Here is an 18,988-nt window from a genome sequence, read left to right as displayed (position 1 = left end):
GATCGTGTGGTTTTTATCTTTCAATTTGTTAATATGGTGAATCACATTGATTGATTTCTGTATATTGAAGAACCCTTGCATCCCTGGAATAAACCCAAGGAGAAGGCAATGGCAACCCACTCCAGTACTCTTGCCTGGAAAATCCCACGGATGGAGGGGCCTGGTAGGCTGCAGTCCATGGGGTTTCTAAGAGTCAGACACGACTGAGCAACTTCACTTTCTCTTTCCACTTTCATGCATTGGAGAAGGAAATGGCAACCCACTCCAGTGTTCTTGCCTGGAGAATCCCAGGGACGGGGGAACCTGGTGAGCTGCCATCTATGGGGTCGCACAGAGTCGGACACGACTGAAGCGACTTAGCAGCAACAGCAGCAGATCATGGTGTATGAGCTTTTTGATGTACTGCTGAATTCCATTTGCTAAAATTTTGTTGACAATTTTTGCATCTATGTTCATCAGTGATATTGGCCTGGAGTTTTGTTTTTGTGTGTTGCCTTTGTCTGGTTTTGGTATTAGAGTGATTGTGGGCTCATAGAATGAATTTGGAGGTGTTCCTTCCTCTGCAATTTTTAAAAAGAGCTTTGGAAGGATAGGCATTAGCTCCTCTCTAAATGTTTGGTAGAAGTCTCCTGTAAAGTCATCTGGTGCTGGGCTTTTGATCACAGCTTAAATTTCAATGCTCATAACTGGATTTTTCATAATTTCTATTTATTCTTGGTTCAGTCTTGGAAGACTGAACTTTTCTAAGAATCTGTCCATTTCTTCCAGGTTATCTATTTTATTGCCATATGATTATTCATCATAAAAGCAAGAGAGTTCCATTAAAAACATCTATTTCTGCTTTATTGACTATGCCAAAGCCTTTGACTGTGTGGATCACAATAAACTGTTGAAAATTCTGAAAGAGATGGGAATACCAGACCACCTGACCTTCCTCTTGAAAAACCGATATGCAGGTCAGGAAGCAACAGTTAGAACTGGACATGGAACAACAGATTGGTTCCAAATAGGAAAAAGAGTATGTCAAGGCTATATATTGTCACCCTGCTTATTTAACTTATATGCAGAGTACATCATGAGAAAAGCTGGGCTAGAAGAAGCACAAGCTGGAATCAAGATTGCCAGGAGAAATATCAATAATCTCAGATATGCAGATGACACCACCCTTATGGCAGAAAGTGAAGAGGAACTCAAAAGCCTCTTGATGAAAGTGAAAGTGGAGAGTGAAAAAGTTGGCTTAAAGCTCAACACTCAGAAAACGAAGATCATGGCATCTGGTCCCATCACTTCATGGCAAGTAGATGGGGAAACAGTGGAAATAGTGTCAGACTCTATTTTGGGGGGCTCCAAAATCCCTAAAGATGGTGACTGCAGCCATGAAATTAAAAGACGCTTACTTCTTGGAAGAAAACTTATGACAAACCTAGATAGCATATTGAAAAGCAGAGACATTACTTTGCCAACAAAGGTCCGTGTAGTCAAGGCTATGGTTTTTCAATGGTCGTGTATGGATGTGAGAGTTGGACTGTGAAGAAAGCTGAGCGCCTAAGAATTGATGCTTTTAAACTGTGGTGTTGGAGAAGACTCTTGAAGTCCCTTGGACTGCAAGGAGATCCAACCAGTCCATTCTAAAGGAGATCAGCCCTGGGTGTTCTTTGGAAGGAATGATGCTCAAGCTGAAACTCCAGTACTTTGGCCACCTCATGCGAAGAGTTGACTCATTGGAAAAGACTCTGATGCTGGGAGGGATTGGGGTCAGGAGGAAAAGGGGACGACAGAGGATGAGATGGCTGGATGGCATTACTGACTTGATGGACGTGATTTTGAGTGAACTCCGGGAGATGGTGATGGACGGGGAGGCCTGGAATGCGGCAATTCATGGGGTCGCAAAGAATCAGACACGACTGAGCGTCTGAACTGAACTGAATAGTCTCTTATAATCCTTTGTATTTCTACATTGTCTGTTGTAACCTCTCCTTTTTCATTGATTTTATTCTTCTCTCTTTTTTTCTTCATGAGTGTGGCTAAGGGTTTGTCAATTTTGTTTATCTTTTCAAAGAGCCAGCTTTTAGTTGTATTAATCTTTACTATTGTTTCTTTCATTTCTTTTTCATTTATTTCTGCTCACATCTTTGTGACTTCTTTTCTTCTACTAATTTTGGGTTTTTTTCCTTCTTGTTTTTCCAGTTGCTTTAGGTATAAGTTTAGGTTATCTATTTGATGATTTTCTTGTTTCTTGAGGTAAGATTATATTGCTATAAACTTCCCTGTTAGAACTGCTTTTGCTGCATCCCATAGTTTTTGAGTTGTCATGTTTTCATTGTCATTTGTTTCTAGAAATTTTTTTATTTCCTTTTTGATTTCTTCAGTAACCTCTTGGTTGTTTAGAAATGTGTTGCTTAATCTCCATGTTTTTGTGCTTCTTAAGTTTTTTTCTTTTTTTTTTCTTGTAACTGATATCTAGTCTCATAGTATTGTGGTCAGAGAAGATGCTTGATACTATTTCAAATTTCTTAAATTTACTCAGGTTTGATTTGTGACCCAAGATGTGGTCTGTTCTGGAGAAAGTTCCCTGTGCACTTGAGAAGAAGGTGTACTCTTCTTCATTTAGATGGAATGTCCTAAAGATATCAATGAGATCTATCTCATATAATGATCATTTAAAACTTGTGTTTCCTTATTAATTTTCTGTTTTGATGGTCTGTCCATTGGTGTGAGGGGGTGTTAAAGTCTCCTACTATTATTGCATTTCTGTCAATTTCTCCTTTTATGTCTGTGAGTTCTTGTCTTATGTATTTAGGTGCTTCTATGTTGGCTGCATAGATATTTACAATTGTTGTGTCTTCATCTTGGATTGATCCATTGATCATTATTTAGTGTCCTTCTTTATCTCTTGTTATCTTCTTTATTTTAAGGTCTATTTTGTCTGATATGAGGATTGCTACTCCAGCTCTCTTTTGCTTCCCATTTGCATGGAATATATTTTCCCATCCTCTCACTTTCAATCTATATCTGTCTTGAGTTCTGAAGTGGGTTTCTTGTAGACAGCATGTACATGGGTCTTGTTTTTGTATCCATTCAGCCAGTCTGTGTCTTTTGGTTGGAGCATTTAATCCATTTACATTTAAAGTAATTATTGAGACTGCAAGGAGATCCAACCAGTCCATTCTAAAGATCAGTCCTGGATGTTCTTTGGAAGGAATGATGCTAAAGCTGAAACTCCAATACTTTGGCCACCTCATGCGAAGAGTTGACTCATTGGAAAGGACTCTGATGCTGGGAGGGATTGGGGGCAGGAGGAGAAGGGGATGATAGAGAATGAGATGGCTGGATGGCATCACTGACTCGATGGGCATGAGTTTGAGTGAACTCTAGGAGTTGGCGATGGACAGGGAGGCCTGGAGTGCTGCAATTCATGGGTCGCAAAGAGTCGGACACGACTGAGTGACTGAACTGAACTGAACTGAATTGAAGTTCGTAATTACCATTTTCTAATTGTTTGGGGTTGATTTTATAGATCTTTTTTCTTCTGTTGTATTTCTTGACTATATAAGTCCATTTAACATTTGTTGTAAAGCTGGTATGGTGGTACTGAATTCTCTTTACTTTTGCTTGTCTGAAAAGCTTTTTATTTCTCCATCAATTTTGAATGATATCTTTGCTGGGTACAGTAATCTTGGTTGTAGATTTTTCCCTTTCAGCACTTGAAATATATCCTGTCATACTCTTCTGGCTTGCAGAGTTTCTGCTGAAAGACGGGCTGTTAAGCTATGGGGTTCCCCTTGTATGTTACTTGTTTCTTCTCCCTTTCTGCTTTTAATATTCTTTCTTTGTGTTTAGTCTTTCTTAGTTTGATTAGTATGTGTCTTGGAGTGTTTCTCCTTGGGTTTATCCTGTATGAGACTCTTTGTGCCTCTTGAACTTGATTGGCTATTTCCTTTTCCATGTTGGGTAAATTACCAACTATAATCTCTTCAAAAATTTTCTCATACACTTTCTTCCTCTCTCCTTCTTCTGGGACCCCTATAATTTGAATGTTGGTGTGTTTGATATGGTCCCAGAGGTCTCTCAGACTGTCTTCAGCTCTTTCATTCATTTTACTTTATTCTGCTCTTCAGAAGTTATTTAGGCCATTTTATCTTCCAGGTCACTGATTCATTCTTCTGCTTCAGATATTCTGCTATTGATTCCTTCTAGATTATTTTTAATTTCAGTAATTGTGTTGTTTGTATGCTTATTCTTTAATTCTTCCAGGTCTTTGTTAATTGATTTTTGCATTTTATGCATTTTGTTTTCAATGTTTTTGATCATCTTCACTATCATTATTCTGAATTGTTTTTCAGGTAATTTTCCTATTTCCTCTTCATTTATTTGGACTTTTGTGTTTCTAGTTTGTTCCTTCATTTGTGCAGTATTTCTCTGCCTTTTCATTTTTTTTTTAAGTTATTGTGTTTGAGGTCTCCTTTTCACAGGCTTCAAGAAAAGTTGAATACTTTCCTTGAAGAAGGTTGATTTTTTTTCCTTCCTTTTTATTTCCGCCCTCCTGAGGTTGTTCCAGTGGTTTTTGTGAGCTTCATATAGGGTGATATTTGTGCAGAGTTTTTGTTTGTTTCTTTGCTTTCACTCTGATGGGCAAGGCTGAGTGAGGTGGTACTCCTATCTGCTGATGATTGAGCTTGTATTTTAGTTTTGTCTGTTGTTTAGATGAGGTGTCCTGCACAGGGTGCTACTGGTGGTTGGGTGATGCTAGGTCTTGAATTCAAGTGATTTCCTTTGTGTGAGTTCTCACTGTTTGGTACTCCCTAGGGTTACTTCTCTGGAGAAGGCAATGGCACCCCACTCCAGTACTCTTGCCTGGAAAATCCCATGGATGGAGGAGCCTGGTAGGCTGCAGTCTCTAGTAGTCTAGGGTCTTGGAGTCAGTGCCCCCACTCAAAAGGCTCAGGGTTTGATCTCAGGTCAGGAACAAAGATTTCACAAGTGGCTTGTTATGGCATTAAGGGAGAGTAAAACAAATATCCAAAAACAAGAAACCAGAGATGAACCCCCAGACAAATGGCAGTTACAAAATCAGGCAAATAATAATTAAAATAATGGAATATACACATGTACATATACACCCATGAGCAAAGTAAGAACAGTCCAACAAAAATAAAGTACAGTAGATTGATCCAGTGAACAAAGGAAATTATATTAAAAAATTATATTTACCAGTTAAGAACAAAAGTAACTTAAGCACAAACTGGAAAACAAAACTAAAGCAAGGTGCCAATCAGGAAATAGAGCAATGACAATAAAACAAATATGTTGAGAGGAAAGGAGAGAAAGAAAAGAAAGAAAAAATAGATATACAAAATTAAATAGAGGTAGATAAAGAAAATTTATATATGTCAAATATTAACTGCAAAGGGAAAAGAACAGTAGGAAAAGCAAGCAAAGGAATAAATGTAGGAAAATAATAATAGATTTTAAAAATTAAAATAAAAAAATAGAAAAAAAAAAAAGGAGGAAAACTTCACAAAACTCCAAAAACCCAACATAGAGGCAGAGGTTTTAACAATAAAAAATGTGACTGAGGAAAAAGAAAAATAAAAAAAGCTCAAAAGTTTAATTTAATTTCTTAGTGACAATAAAATCTACAACAACAGAGTGGGAAAAGGGGGGAAAAAAAGAAAAAATATCAGAAAGAATCTACAGGAAAACTCAAAAAATAAGAACAATAAATATCTTTCTTGAGTCACTGCTGTCAGAGTTCTTTCCCATGCTGGGAATCACACAGTCCACCTTACCTCCTTAGGACGCCCTCCAACACTGTACTGATCTGCTGTGTGGGCCGCTCAGATTCTAATCTGGTCCTACTCCTGTGTGTTCTTGCCTCCAATGTCCACAGCTATCAGAGCTAGTGAATTTTCTTTTGTGGGAGCTCTCAATGTCCTTTTATATATTCCATAGACACAGAGTCTGCTTAGTTGATCATGGAGATTTAATCTGCAGCTTGTACAGCTGGTGGGAAGGTTTGGGGTCTTCTTCCTTAGCCATACTGCCCCTCAGTTTCAACTATGGTTTTATTTCCACCTCTACATGTGGGTCATCCACTGGGGTTTAGCTCCTGACGCTGCCCTGGAGGGCTTGAATTTGCCCCTGTGAGGGTCAGGTGTGGAAGTGGTACAGCTGCTTGGGTCACAGGGGTTTTGGCAGCACCAGGTACTTGGGGGATTGGCGGCTAGGGCAGCAGGAAATATAGTGCTCTAGAAAGGTATGACAACCAGTATTTGCCAATATACTCCAGTATACTTGCCTGGAGAACCCCTTTTCTGACAGAGAAGCCTGGCAGGCCACAGTCTACAGGGTCACAAAGAGTCAGACAGGACTGAAGTGACCCTGAATAAACAAGACTTTTTTTTTTTTTTTTCTCCCTGTGGCAGGTCTATGCCAGTGAGAGTTGAACGTGAAGGTGATGCAGCTGCTTAGCTTGCAGGGACCCTGGCAGTGCTAAGTGTTCAGAGACACAGATTGCCCACTCAGCAGGAGTTAAACCTCTTGTAGCTATGTGATCAGAAGGCCTCTTTGGCCTGTCTTTGCCCATAACTTTGTCTATTCAGGCACTTAGAGGGATCCCTGGCCTGGGGTCCTACTCTGTAGTTCAGTGCATCAGGCATTTGAGGGGCCAGCTTCTCTATTGTTAAGCTGTAGATGCTGGCGCGTGCAGAGAGAGAAGCTATGGTAATGGCTCCACCCACTATGTGTGACTCCACAGTATTGCCTTACTTCCATGACTGCCTGGCTTTCCTTCACAGGCATTTCTCACCACGATCCCCTACCTCACATCCCCTCAATCCATCTCTCCGCAGTCACCAGCAGCTCTCACACTGGGATTTCTCCACAGTCTCTAAACTCCAGCTCCTAGGTGCTGCCCCTTCCAGGAGACCAGCATTCCTGCCCGGCATAGGTATGGCTGTGGCAAGTACTGATTCTCATTCCATTTAGGCTGCCACAGATCAACTGTTTCACTTTCAGCCTTAAATGTTTCTCCTCTGGCTCAGACAATTGCCCTGATGGTGGGGTATTACGACCCCTGTCTTCTACCTTCCTACACCCACCAAAGGCAGGTCCAGTTCTACTAACACTGCTGTTTTCCCCCCTAGTTCCTTCATCCTACCAAGTTTTGTGTGGTTCTATATATTATTTTCCACTGGTCAGGTACTCCTGTCCACTCTCAGCTGGTGTTCTGCATGCACTTTTGTGTCTGAAGGTGTATTCCTGATGTATCCGTGGAGAGAGATGTACTCCACATCCACCTACTTCTCTGCCATCTTCACTCTACCTCCAGCTTTCTTGAAGAGAAATCTAGTATTCACCATTCTATTGTTTTCATATATTTCTTTGCATTATTCATTTAAGAAGGCTTTCTTATCTCTCCCTGCTATGGTCTGAAATTCTACATTCAGTTGGGTATATCTTTTCTTTTCTCCCTTGCTTTTGGCTTCTCTTATTTCCTCAGCTAATTGTAAAGTCTCCTCAGACAACCAGTTTGCCTTCTTGAATTTCTTTTTTAGGGGGGAATGGTTTTGATCACTGCCTTCCGCCAATGTTACAAGTTCTGTCCATAGTTCTACAGCCATTTTGTGTATCCAATCTAGTCCCTTGAATCTATTCATAATCTCCACTGTATAATTGTAAGAGATCTGATTTAGGTCATATGTGAATAGCCTAGTGGTTTTCCCTACTAATTTTGCAATAAGGAACTCATAATCTGAGCCACATTTGGCTTCAAGTCTTGTTTTTACTAACTGTATAGAGCTTTTCCATCTTTGGCTGCCAAGAATATAATCAATCTCATTTTTGTATTGACCATCTTGTAATGTCCATATGTAGAGTCATCTTTTGTGTTTTCAAAAAGGGTGTTTGCTATTACCAGTGTGTTCTCTTGACAAAACGCTGTTAGCCTTTGCCCTGATATGGTTCATATTCCAAAGCCAAACTTTCCTATTACTCCAGGTATCTCTTGACTTCCTACTTTTGCATTCCCATCCCGTATGATCAAATGTACTTTTTTTTTTTTTTTTTGGTGTTAGTTCTAGGAGGTCTCGTGGGCCTTCTTAAAATTGCTAAGCTTCTTCAGCATTAGTGGTTGGGGCATAGACTTGGATTACTGTGAGGTTGAATGGTTTGCCTTGGGAATGAACCACAATAATTCTGTCATTTTTGAGATTGTACCCAGTTACTGCATTTCAAATTCTTTTGTTGACTATGAGGACTATTCTATTTCTTCTGAGGGATTCTTGCCCATAGTAGTAGATATAACGGTCATCTGAATTAGATTCACCCATTCCCATCCATTTTAGTTCACTGATTCCTAAAATATCAGTGTTCAATTTTTCTATCTCCTGCTTGACCATGTCCAATTTACCTTGATTCATGGACCTAATATTCCAGGTTCGGATGCAATATTGTTCTTTACAGAATCGGACTTTACTTTCAACACCAGACACATCCGTAGCTGATCGTCATTCCTGCTTTGGCCCCGGCTCTTTATTCTTACTGGAGCTATTAGTAATTGCCCTCTACTCTTCCCCAGTAGCATGTTGGACACTTTCTGTCCTGTGGGACACAACTTCTGGTGTCATACCTTTTTGCCTTTTCATTGTTTCTGTGGGTTTCTTAAGGCAAGAATGCTGGAGTGAGTTGACATTACTTCCTCCCATGGACCACAATTTATCAGAACTCTCTACTATGGCCCATCCATCTTGGGTGGCCTGCATGGCATAACTCATAGCTTCACTGAGTACACAAGCCCCTTCACCATGACAAGACTGTGATTCATGAAGGGGAAAAATAACCTAGATAACCATCATTGTGTGCTTATTTCCCATGGACAAACATAGTGGGAAATGGAAAGGATACTAAACAGAAAATTAGGACTGCAGTAAGAAGCTGCTGACATTGGTCTGTTTGGATTGTTCAAGAAATACAAGCAAATTGCCTACATTCTATAATTTCTATATTTCTACAGTGAGCCCTGTGGTCAGTGACCTCAAACTACTAACTATTGCAAACATGATATTTTCTTCACTCATTATGTGTTAGCATCTGCTGTTCTCTCTGCTGGTCTTATTTTCATGTGGTAAAATTATAAATATGCTTGAATAGTCACCTTTATTTATATCTCCTAAGGATATTCTTCTTGCCAAGATAGGTTCTCATTGCACTTTGTGTATCTACTACAGAAACTATTACCTCTCACACATTTCTGTTAACAGGTTTATTTTTGGCCCCAGCAACCTTGAATTCTGAACTTCTTGGAACTCAAAGATTGTAATTTTCACATTAAAAAAATTCAATATGATGTAGACCATGGTGCATGCTTGAAAATGAAAACAAACAAACAAACAAAATGACAGAAAAGAAACAACTTGAAGCATGTCAAAGTTACTTTGTGTATATTCATCTAGTGTGATAATACATCAACAAGTCAGACTTGCATGACTTCAGTTGCACAGCAAAAGGCTAAATGAACAATGATTCATAAGTCAGAGAGCAATAAATTCTCTTCATTTTTCAATTTTCACTGCAATTAGAGATTTATAGAGAGCTTTGAAACATTTGAAATTTAAAACTGAAGGCCAAAATATTCCCTTAAGTTAAAAGAAAAGGTTATGGTATCAGGGTAATGTGCCCTCATAAAATGAATTTGGAAGTTTTCCATCCTCTTTACATATCTGGACTAGTTTGAGAAGTATAGGTATTAACTCTTCTTTACATGTTGGTTACAATTCTGTGAAGCCATCTGATCGTGGATTTTTGTTTGCTGACTTTTTTAAATTACAAAGTTAATTTCACTACTAGAAACATAATAAAATTCTTCATTTTTGTCTTTTAACCTTTGTACCAGCTTATGTAAGTGATCTTGAGCCTATATTTGTCTTTCTTAGTGAGACTTTTCCTTTCTAATAGCTTCTTCTTGTGAGAGCCTTTTCTTTTCCATTTAGAGAAAATTCTAACATTTTTTTTTTTTTTTTTTTTAATTGTTATTTTTTTTCTTTTTTTTTTAAATTTTATTTTATTTTTAAACTTTACATAATTGTATTAGTTTTGCCAAATATCAAAATGAATCCGCCACAGGTATACATGTGTTCCCCATCCTGAACCCTCCTCCCTCCTCCCTCCCCATACCATCCCTCCGGGTTGTCCCAGTGCACTAGCCCCAAGCATCCAGTATCGTGTAACAAAGACATGCTAAGAGATTTCAATTATAAAAGAAATGCCAATGTCTTTGATGAATATAGATACAAAACTCCTCAGTAATATATTAACAAAGTGAATACAACAATATATAATCATACAACACGTGCAAGTGGGATTTATTTCAGGGATGCAATACTCACAAATAAGGGGTTTCTCTGCTGGTATAGTGGTTAATAATCCACCTTGCAATGCAGGGGACACTGGTTAAACCCTGGTCCAGGAAGATCCCACATGCCGCAGGGCATCTAAGCCCATGTGCTACAACCACTGAGCCAGTGATCTAGAGCCTGTGAACCACAAATACTGAGCCACAACAACTGAAGTCAATTTGTCCTAGAGCCTATACTCTGCAACAAGAGAAATCACCTCAATGAGAAGCCTGCCTACTATAACTAGAGAGTAGCTCATGCTCTCTGTAACTAGAAGAAGCCCATGCACAGTGAGAAATACCCAGACCCATAAATAAATAAATATTTTTAAAAAATATTTGCCATCTATTTGCCATGAAGTGATGGGACCAGATGCCATGATCTTCGTCTTCTGAATATTGAGCTTTAAGCCAACTTTTTCACTACTCTCCTCTTTCACTTTTATCGAGAGGCTTTTTAGTTCCTCTTCACTTTCTGCCATAAGGGTGGTGTCATCTGTATATCTCAGGTTATTGATATTTCTCCCAGCAAACTTGACTCCAGTTTGTTCTTCTTCCAGCCCAGTGTTTCTCATGATGTACTCTGCAAATAAGTTAAATAAGCAGGGTGAGAATACACAGCCTTGACATACTCCTTTTCCTATTTAGAACCAGTCTGTTGTTCCATGTCCAGTTCTAACTGTCGCTTCTTGACCTACTTCCTGACCTTGAGGTTTCTCAAGAGGCAGGTCAGGTGGTCTGGTATTCCCATCTCTTTCAGAATTTTCCACAGTTTGTTGTGATCCACACAGTCAAAGGTTTTGGCATAGTCAATAAAGCAGAAATAGATGTTTTTCTGGATCTCTCTTCCTTTTTCAATGATCCAGCAGATGTTGGCAATTTGATCTCTGGTTCCTCTGCCTTTTCTAAAACCAGCTTGAACATCAGGAAGTTCATGTTTCATATATTGCTGAAGCCTGGCTTGGAGAATTTTAAGCATTACTTTACTAGCGTGTGAGATGAGTGTAATTGTGCGGTAGTTTGACCATTCTTTGGCATTGCCTTTCTTTGGGATTGGAATGAAAACTGACCTTTTCCAGTCCTGTGGTCACTGCTGAGTTTTCCAAATTTGCTGGCATATTGAGTGCAGCACTTTCTCAGCATCATCTTTCAGGATTTGAAATAGCTCAACTGGAATTCCATCACCTTCACTAGCTTTGTTCACAGTGATGCTTTCTAAGGCCCACTTGACTTCACATTCCAGGATGTCTGGCTGTAGGTGAGTGATCACACCATCGTGATTATCTTGGTTGTGAAGATCTTTTTTGTACAGTTCTTCTGTGTATTCTTGCCATCTCTTCTTAATAGCTTCTGCTTCTGTTAGGTCCATACCACTTCTGTCCTTTATCGAGCCCATCTTTTCATGAAATGTTTAAAAACTTTAAACAAATATTTTAAAACTAATAAATTCAGTAAATTTCCAAGATATAAGGTTAACATACAGAAATCTGTTTCTTTTCTATACACTAACAGTGAACTATCAGAAAGAGAAAATTTAAAAATGACAATCTCATTTAAAGTTTCATCAAAAAGAATAAAATACCTAGGAATAAATTTAACCAGGAAAGTGAAACACTTATACTCTTAAAAAATATAAAAGGTCAATGAAGAAAATTGAAGGAAATTGAAGATGGTGCAAAGAAATTGAAAGGTATTTCATGTTATTAATATTATTAAAATATCCATGCTACTCAAGAAATCTACACAATTAAAGAAATCCTTGTCAAAATACCATATTTCTTTCATAGAACTAGAATTCAATGGATATGAATTTGAGCAAACTCAGTAAAATAGTGGAGGACAGATGAGCCTGGTGTGCTACAGTCCACGGGGTTGCAAAGAGTCAAACATGACTTAATAACTGAACAACAACAATAAAAGTCAAAAAATAACAAATGTTGATGAGGACGTGGAGAAAGGGAAACCCTAGTACACTGTTGTGGAATTCTAAAGTGGTGCAGCTACAAGGGAAAACAGTACGGAGGTATCTCAGGAAACTACAATTAAAACCATCATATTATCTAGAATTTCCACTGCTAGGTATACATCTGGAGAAAATGTAAACACTAACTCAAAAAATATATGCATCCCAATGTTCATAGCAAAATTATTACAATAGCCAAAATGTGGAAGCAACCTGTGTCTATCAACCAAGATGTGGAAGCAACCTGTGTCCTGTATGTGTTCATTGGAATACTACTCTGCCATTAGAAAATGAAATTCTGCCTTTTGCAACAATGTGAATGGGCCTAGGGAATATTGTGCTTAGTGAAATCAGTCAGAAACAAACACTGTATGATATTACTTATACATGAAATCTAAAAAATAAAATAAAGAAATATATACAACAAAACAGAAATAAATCCACAGATGTAGAAAACAAACTGATAGTCATCAATGGGGAAAGGGAATGGGGAGGGAGAGATAGGTATACAGAATTTAAAAATACAAACTCCTATGTATAACATAAATGAGCAATATGTATATTTTGTATAGCATATGGAAATAGAGTCATTATTTTTTATAATTTTAAACACAGTATAAATCTATAAAAGTATTGAATCACCATGCTGTACACCTAAAACTAATATATACTATACTTCAGTATAAACAATTTTAAAAAATAAACAAGGTGAGAATAATCTCCTCCATTTTAAATTTCCACTTAATACCTCAGCAAGTCGTTGAAAATAAGGCCTCTCGAAAGTTTCTAAAATATGATTGTGCTCTACTTTAAATAAACCCAATAATGACAGTCTAGAGAAAAGAACACACACTCATCCCTTACAAACTGATGGTTAACAAATAATTTATCGTAAAATATCTTCACACAGTAAATTCCACTCATCACTCTAAAATGTGGTTTTATTTATGAAAATATAATTTGACCACAATTTCTCCAGAATCTGCTAATTACACAGTGTTAGAGATACCTGCCCAACCAACCAATTTCACATAGAAATTGAAATACTGGCTTCTGTCCAGCATATCACTATGCACTCAAACCTGCTCCAGACTTTTTAATTATGTTTACCACAAGCTTCAGTGAAGCCAAGTTATAGGGGGAAATATGCTATTTTTTAAGAAGATTGATTACTGTATTAAAAGTCTTTTGAGAAAATATTAAGATTTTATGTGTGGTTTGGCAAAATAACTCTTTGAAGTTATTCATGTAATGCTCAAATCAAAATCATTTTAGGTGATTTCTCTAAGGAAGCAGCAAAAACACATAGTAAAAACAGAAAGGTTAGAAGTTCAGTCTTCAAAAATTCTAAGACTGGCTGCTGCTAATTTGCATTTACTGACTTTACACTACCATGTTACTATCTTCTTGGTTTGCATGGGATGAATTTAAGCCTTCAAAATTAGAAAATATTGTATTATATGTATATTACATATGTTATATATATTAATATTAGAGAGAGGGAAAACTAGACACAGTTGAAAAGAAATGAAACAAAAAGGAGGTAGAAATATGCTGGTAGAGACAGAGTGAAAGAGTGAGAAAGAATGAGACAGTACATAATAAATTGTGTTTACATGGACCATAGCCCATATACATACATACATACACACATACATAGATTATCTATTAGTTTTTCATTGTTATAATGAGAAGCATCACAAAATCAGCAGCCTAAAATATATGTAGATAGATATTATATGTATGTATACTATGTACATATATAAAACATATTTTACCTTTTGGTAGTTTAGAAGTTTAACATGGTGTCACCAGGCTAAAATCAAGGTGTTGACAGGGCTGGATCTCTTATGGAGACTCTGTTTTCTTATGCATGTTTTGGCATTCATCTATTTATTCTGGATTTCTTGCTGGTTGTCTGTTAAAAGCTGTCTCTAGCATCTTACAGGCCACCCATATTCCTCAGTTTGTGGCCTTCTTTATCTTCAAAGGTAGCAACTGAAAGCTGATTTCCTCCAATGCCTAGTATGGCCCTCTCCTCTTCTGTTTTAAAATGTTAATGAGATTACACCAGAAGAGTTAAAGAGTTTCCTGATGAAAGTGAAAGAGGAGAGTGAAAAAGTTGGCTTAAAACTCAACATTCAGAAAACTAAGATCATGACATCTGGTCCCATCACTTCATGGCAAATAGATGGGGAAACAGTGGAAACAGTGACAGACTTTATTTCTTTGGGCTCCAAAATCGCTGCAGATGGTGACTGCAGCCATGAAATTAAAAGACACTTGCTCCTTGAAAGAAAAGCTATGACCAACCTAGGTAACATAATAAAAAGCAGAGACTTTACTTTGCCAACAAAGATCCATCTAGTCAAAGCTATGGTTTTTCCAGTAGTCATCTTTGGACATGAGAGTTGGACTATAAAGAAGGTTGAGTGCCAAAGAATTGATGCTTTTGAACTGTGGTGTTGGCGAAGACTCTTGAGAGTCCCCTGTATTGCAGATCAAACCAGTCAATGCTAAAGGAAATAAACCCAGAATATTTATTGGAAGGACTGATGCTGAAGCTGAAACTCCAATTCTTTGGCCACCTGATGAGAAGAACTGCCTCATTTGAAAAGACCCTGATGCTGGGAAAGATTGAAGGCAGGAGGAGAAGCAGAAGACAGAGGATGAGATGGTTGGATGGTATCACCAAACTCAATGGACATGAGTTTGAGCAAGCTCTGACAGTTGGTGATGGACAGGGAAGCCTGCCATGCTGCAGTCCATGGGGTTGTAAAGAGTCGGACATGACAGAGAGACTGAATTGAACTGAACTGAGATTATACTGTACTTATCCATATAATTCAGAATAATATTCCATTTTGGGGTGTACTAATTAACATATTTAATTTCGTCTACAAAGTTTCATCTGCAAAGTTTCTGTTGCATGTAGTGTTAACGTGTTTTTAAGTTTAGGATATAAGGGCGTGGGCATCTATGAGGGCCATTATTCTGCCTAATGAAATTTATTTTGATAGGTTTATTTGCTGTCATCTATGTGTGCATTCTTGCCACTTCTTCTTAATATCTTCTGCTTCTGTTAAGCACATACCATTTCTGTCCTTTATTGAGCCCATTTTTGCATGAAATGTTCCCTTGGTATCTCTAATTTTCTTGAAGAGATCTAGCCTTTTCCATTCTGTTGTTTTCCTCTATTTCTTTTCATTAATCGCTGAGGAAGGCTTTCTTATTTCTCCTTGCTATTCTTTGAAACTTTGCATTCAAATGGGTATATCGTTCCATTTCTCCTTTGCTTTTCGCTTCTCTTCTTTCAACAGTTATTTGTAAGGCCTCCTCAGACAGCCATTTTGCTTTTTTGCATTTTGTTTTCTTGGGGATGGTCTTGATACCTGTCTCCTGTACAATGTCACAGACCCCTGTCCATAGTTCATCAGGCACTCTGTCTATCAGATCTAGTCCCTTAAATCTATTTCTCCCTTCCACTATATAATCATAAGGGATTTGATTTAGGTCATACCTGAATGGTCTGGAGTTTTCCTCCACTTTCTTCAATTTAACTATGAATTTGACAATAAGGAGTTCATGATCTGAGCCACAATCAGCTCCCAGTCTTGTTTTCACTGACTGTATAGAGCTTCTCCATCTTTGGCTGCAAAATATAATCAATCTGATTTCAGTGTTGACCATCTGGTGATGTCTATGTGTAGAGTCTTCTCTTGTGTTGTTGGAAGAGGGTGTTTGCTATGATGAGTGCGTTCTCTTGGCAAAACTCTACTAGCCTTTGCCCTGCTTCATTCCGTATTCCAAGGCCAAATTTGCCTGTTATTCCAGGTGTTTCTTGACTTCCTACTTTTGCATTCCATTCCCCTATAATGAAAAGGACATCTTTTTTGGGTGTTAGTTCTAAAATTCTTGTAGGTCTTCATAGAAGCATTCAACTTCAGCTTCTTCAGCATTACCGGTCAGGGCATAGACTTGGGTTACCATGATATTGAATGGTTTGCCTTGGAAACAAACAGAAATCATTCTTTCATTTTTGAGATTGCATACAAGTGCTGCATTTCATACTCTTTTGTTGACCATGATGACTACTTCATTTCTTCTAAAGGATTCCTGCCCACAGTAGTAGATATAATGGTCATCTGAGTTAATTGACCCATTCTAGTCCCTCTTAGTTCGCTGATTCGTAGAATATTGATGTTCACTCTTACCATCTCCTGTTTGACCACTTCCAATTTCCTTGATTCATGGGCCTAACATTCCAGGTTCCTATGCAATATTGCTCCTTAGAGTATCAGACCTTGTTTCCATCACCAGTCACATCAACAACTGGGTGTTGTTTTTGCTTTGGCTCCACCCCTTCATTCTTTCTGGTGTTATTTCTTCACTAATCTCCAGTAGTATATTGGGCACCTACCAACTTGGGGAATTCCTCTTTCAGTGTCCTATCTTTTTGCCTTTTCAAACTTTTCATGGGGTTCTCAAGGAAAGAATACTGAAGTGGTTTGCCATTTCCTTCTCCAGGGGACCACATTCCGTCAGGCCTCTCCACCACGACCCAGCCATCTTGGGTGGCCTCACACGGTATGGCTTAGTTTCACTGAGTTAGACACAGCTGTGGTCCATGTGATCAGATTGGCTAGTTGTCTGCGATTGTAGTTTCAGTCTGACTGCCCTCTGATCTCCTCTCTCAGTGCCTACCATCTTACTTGGGTTTCTCTTTCCTTGGATGTGGGGTCTCTCTTCAAGGCTGTTCCAGCAAAACACAGCCGCTGCTCCTTACCTCTGATGTGGGTTAGCTCCTCTTGGCCACCACCTCTGACCTGGGGCACAGCTGTGATCACTCACCTAGAGCCAGACATCCTGGAATGTGAAGTCAAGTGGGCCTTAGGAAGCATCACTATGAAAAAAGCTAATGGAGGTGATGGAATTCCAGTTGGGCTATTTCAAATCCTGAAGATGACACTGTGAAAGTACTGCACTCAATATGTCAACAAATTTGGAAAACTCAGCAGTGGCCACAGGACTGGAAAAGGTCAGTTTTCATTCCAATCCCAAAGAAAGGCAATGCCAAAGAATGCTCATACTACCGCACAATTGCAATCATCTCTCACACTAGTAAAGTAATGCTTAAAATTCTCCAAGCCAGGCTTCAGCAGTATGTGAACTGTGAACTTCCGGATGTCCAAGCTGGCTTTAGAAAAGGCAGAGGAACCAGAGATCAAATTGCCAACATCCACTGGATCATTGAAAAAGCAAGAGAATTCCAGAAAAACATCTATTTTTGCTTTATTGAATATTCCAAATCCTTTGACTGTGTGGGTCACAATAAACTGTGGAAAATTCTGAAAGAGATGGGAATAGGAGACCACCTGACCTGCCTTTTGAGAAACCTGTATGCAGGTCAGGAAGCAATAGTTAGAACTGGACATGGAACAATAGACTGGCTCCAAATAGGAAAAGGAGTATATCAAGGCTGTATATTGTCACCCTGCTTATTTAACTTATATTCAGAGTACATCATGAGAAATGCTTGGCTGTAGGAAGCACAAGCTGGAATCAAGATTGCCAAGAGAAATATCAATAACCTCAGATATGCAGATGACACCACCCTTATGGCAAGAAGAACTAAAGTCCCTCTTGATGAAAGTGAAAGAGGAGAGTGAACAAGTTGGCTTAAAGCTCAACATTCAGAAAACTAAGATCACGGCATCCAGTCCCATCACTTCATATCAAATAGATGGGCAAACAGTGGAAACAATGGCTGACTTTATTTTTCTGGGCTCCAAAAATCACTGCAGATGGTGATTGCAGCCATGAAATTAAAAGATGCTTACTCCTTGGTAGTAAAGTTATGACCAATCTAGACAGCATATTCAAAAGCAGAGACATTACTTTGCCAACAAAGGTCCATCTAGTCAAGCTATGGTTTTTCCAGTGGTCATGTATGGATATGAGAGTTGGACTATAAAGAAAGCTGAATGCAGAAGAATTGATGCTTTTGAACTGTGGTGTTGGAGAAGACTCTTGAGAGTCCCTTGGACTGCAAGGAGATCCAGCCATTCCATCCTAAAGGAGATCGGTTCTGGATGTTGTTTGGAAGGACTGATGTTGAGGCTGAAACTCCAATACTTTGGCCATCTGATGCAAAGATCTGACTCATTTGAAAAAAAAACCCTGATGCTGGGAAAGATTGAAGGCAGGAGGAGAAGGGGACACCAGAGGATGAGACTGTTGGATGGCATCACCGACTTGATGGACATGGGTTTGGGTAGACTCCAAGAGTTGGTGATGGACAGGGAAGCCTGGCATGCTGCAGTTCATGAGGTCCCAAAGAGTTGGACATGAGCAACTGACCTGAACTGAATGTGTGCATTATATATTGATCTAGTTTTTCATTCACCTAGATGGGCCTTGCTACTCAGCATCTAATAATGAAAGTTTAATGCAAAGTATAAAACTGGAAGAAACACAAGCTGGAATCAAGATTGCCGGGAGAAATATCAATAACCTCAGATATGAAGATGACACCACCCTTATGGCCGAAAGTGAAGAGGAACTAAAAAGCCTCTTGATGAAAGTGAAAGTGGAGAGTGAAGAAGTTGGCTTAAAGCTCAACATTCAGAAAA

This window comes from Bison bison, unplaced genomic scaffold, assembly GCF_000754665.1.
Source record: "Bison bison bison isolate TAMUID 2011002044 unplaced genomic scaffold, Bison_UMD1.0 scf7180017864063, whole genome shotgun sequence".
Lineage (NCBI taxonomy): Eukaryota > Metazoa > Chordata > Mammalia > Artiodactyla > Bovidae > Bison > Bison bison.
The sequence above is the reverse complement of the archived record's forward strand: the minus strand, read 5'-3'. Positions refer to the sequence as shown.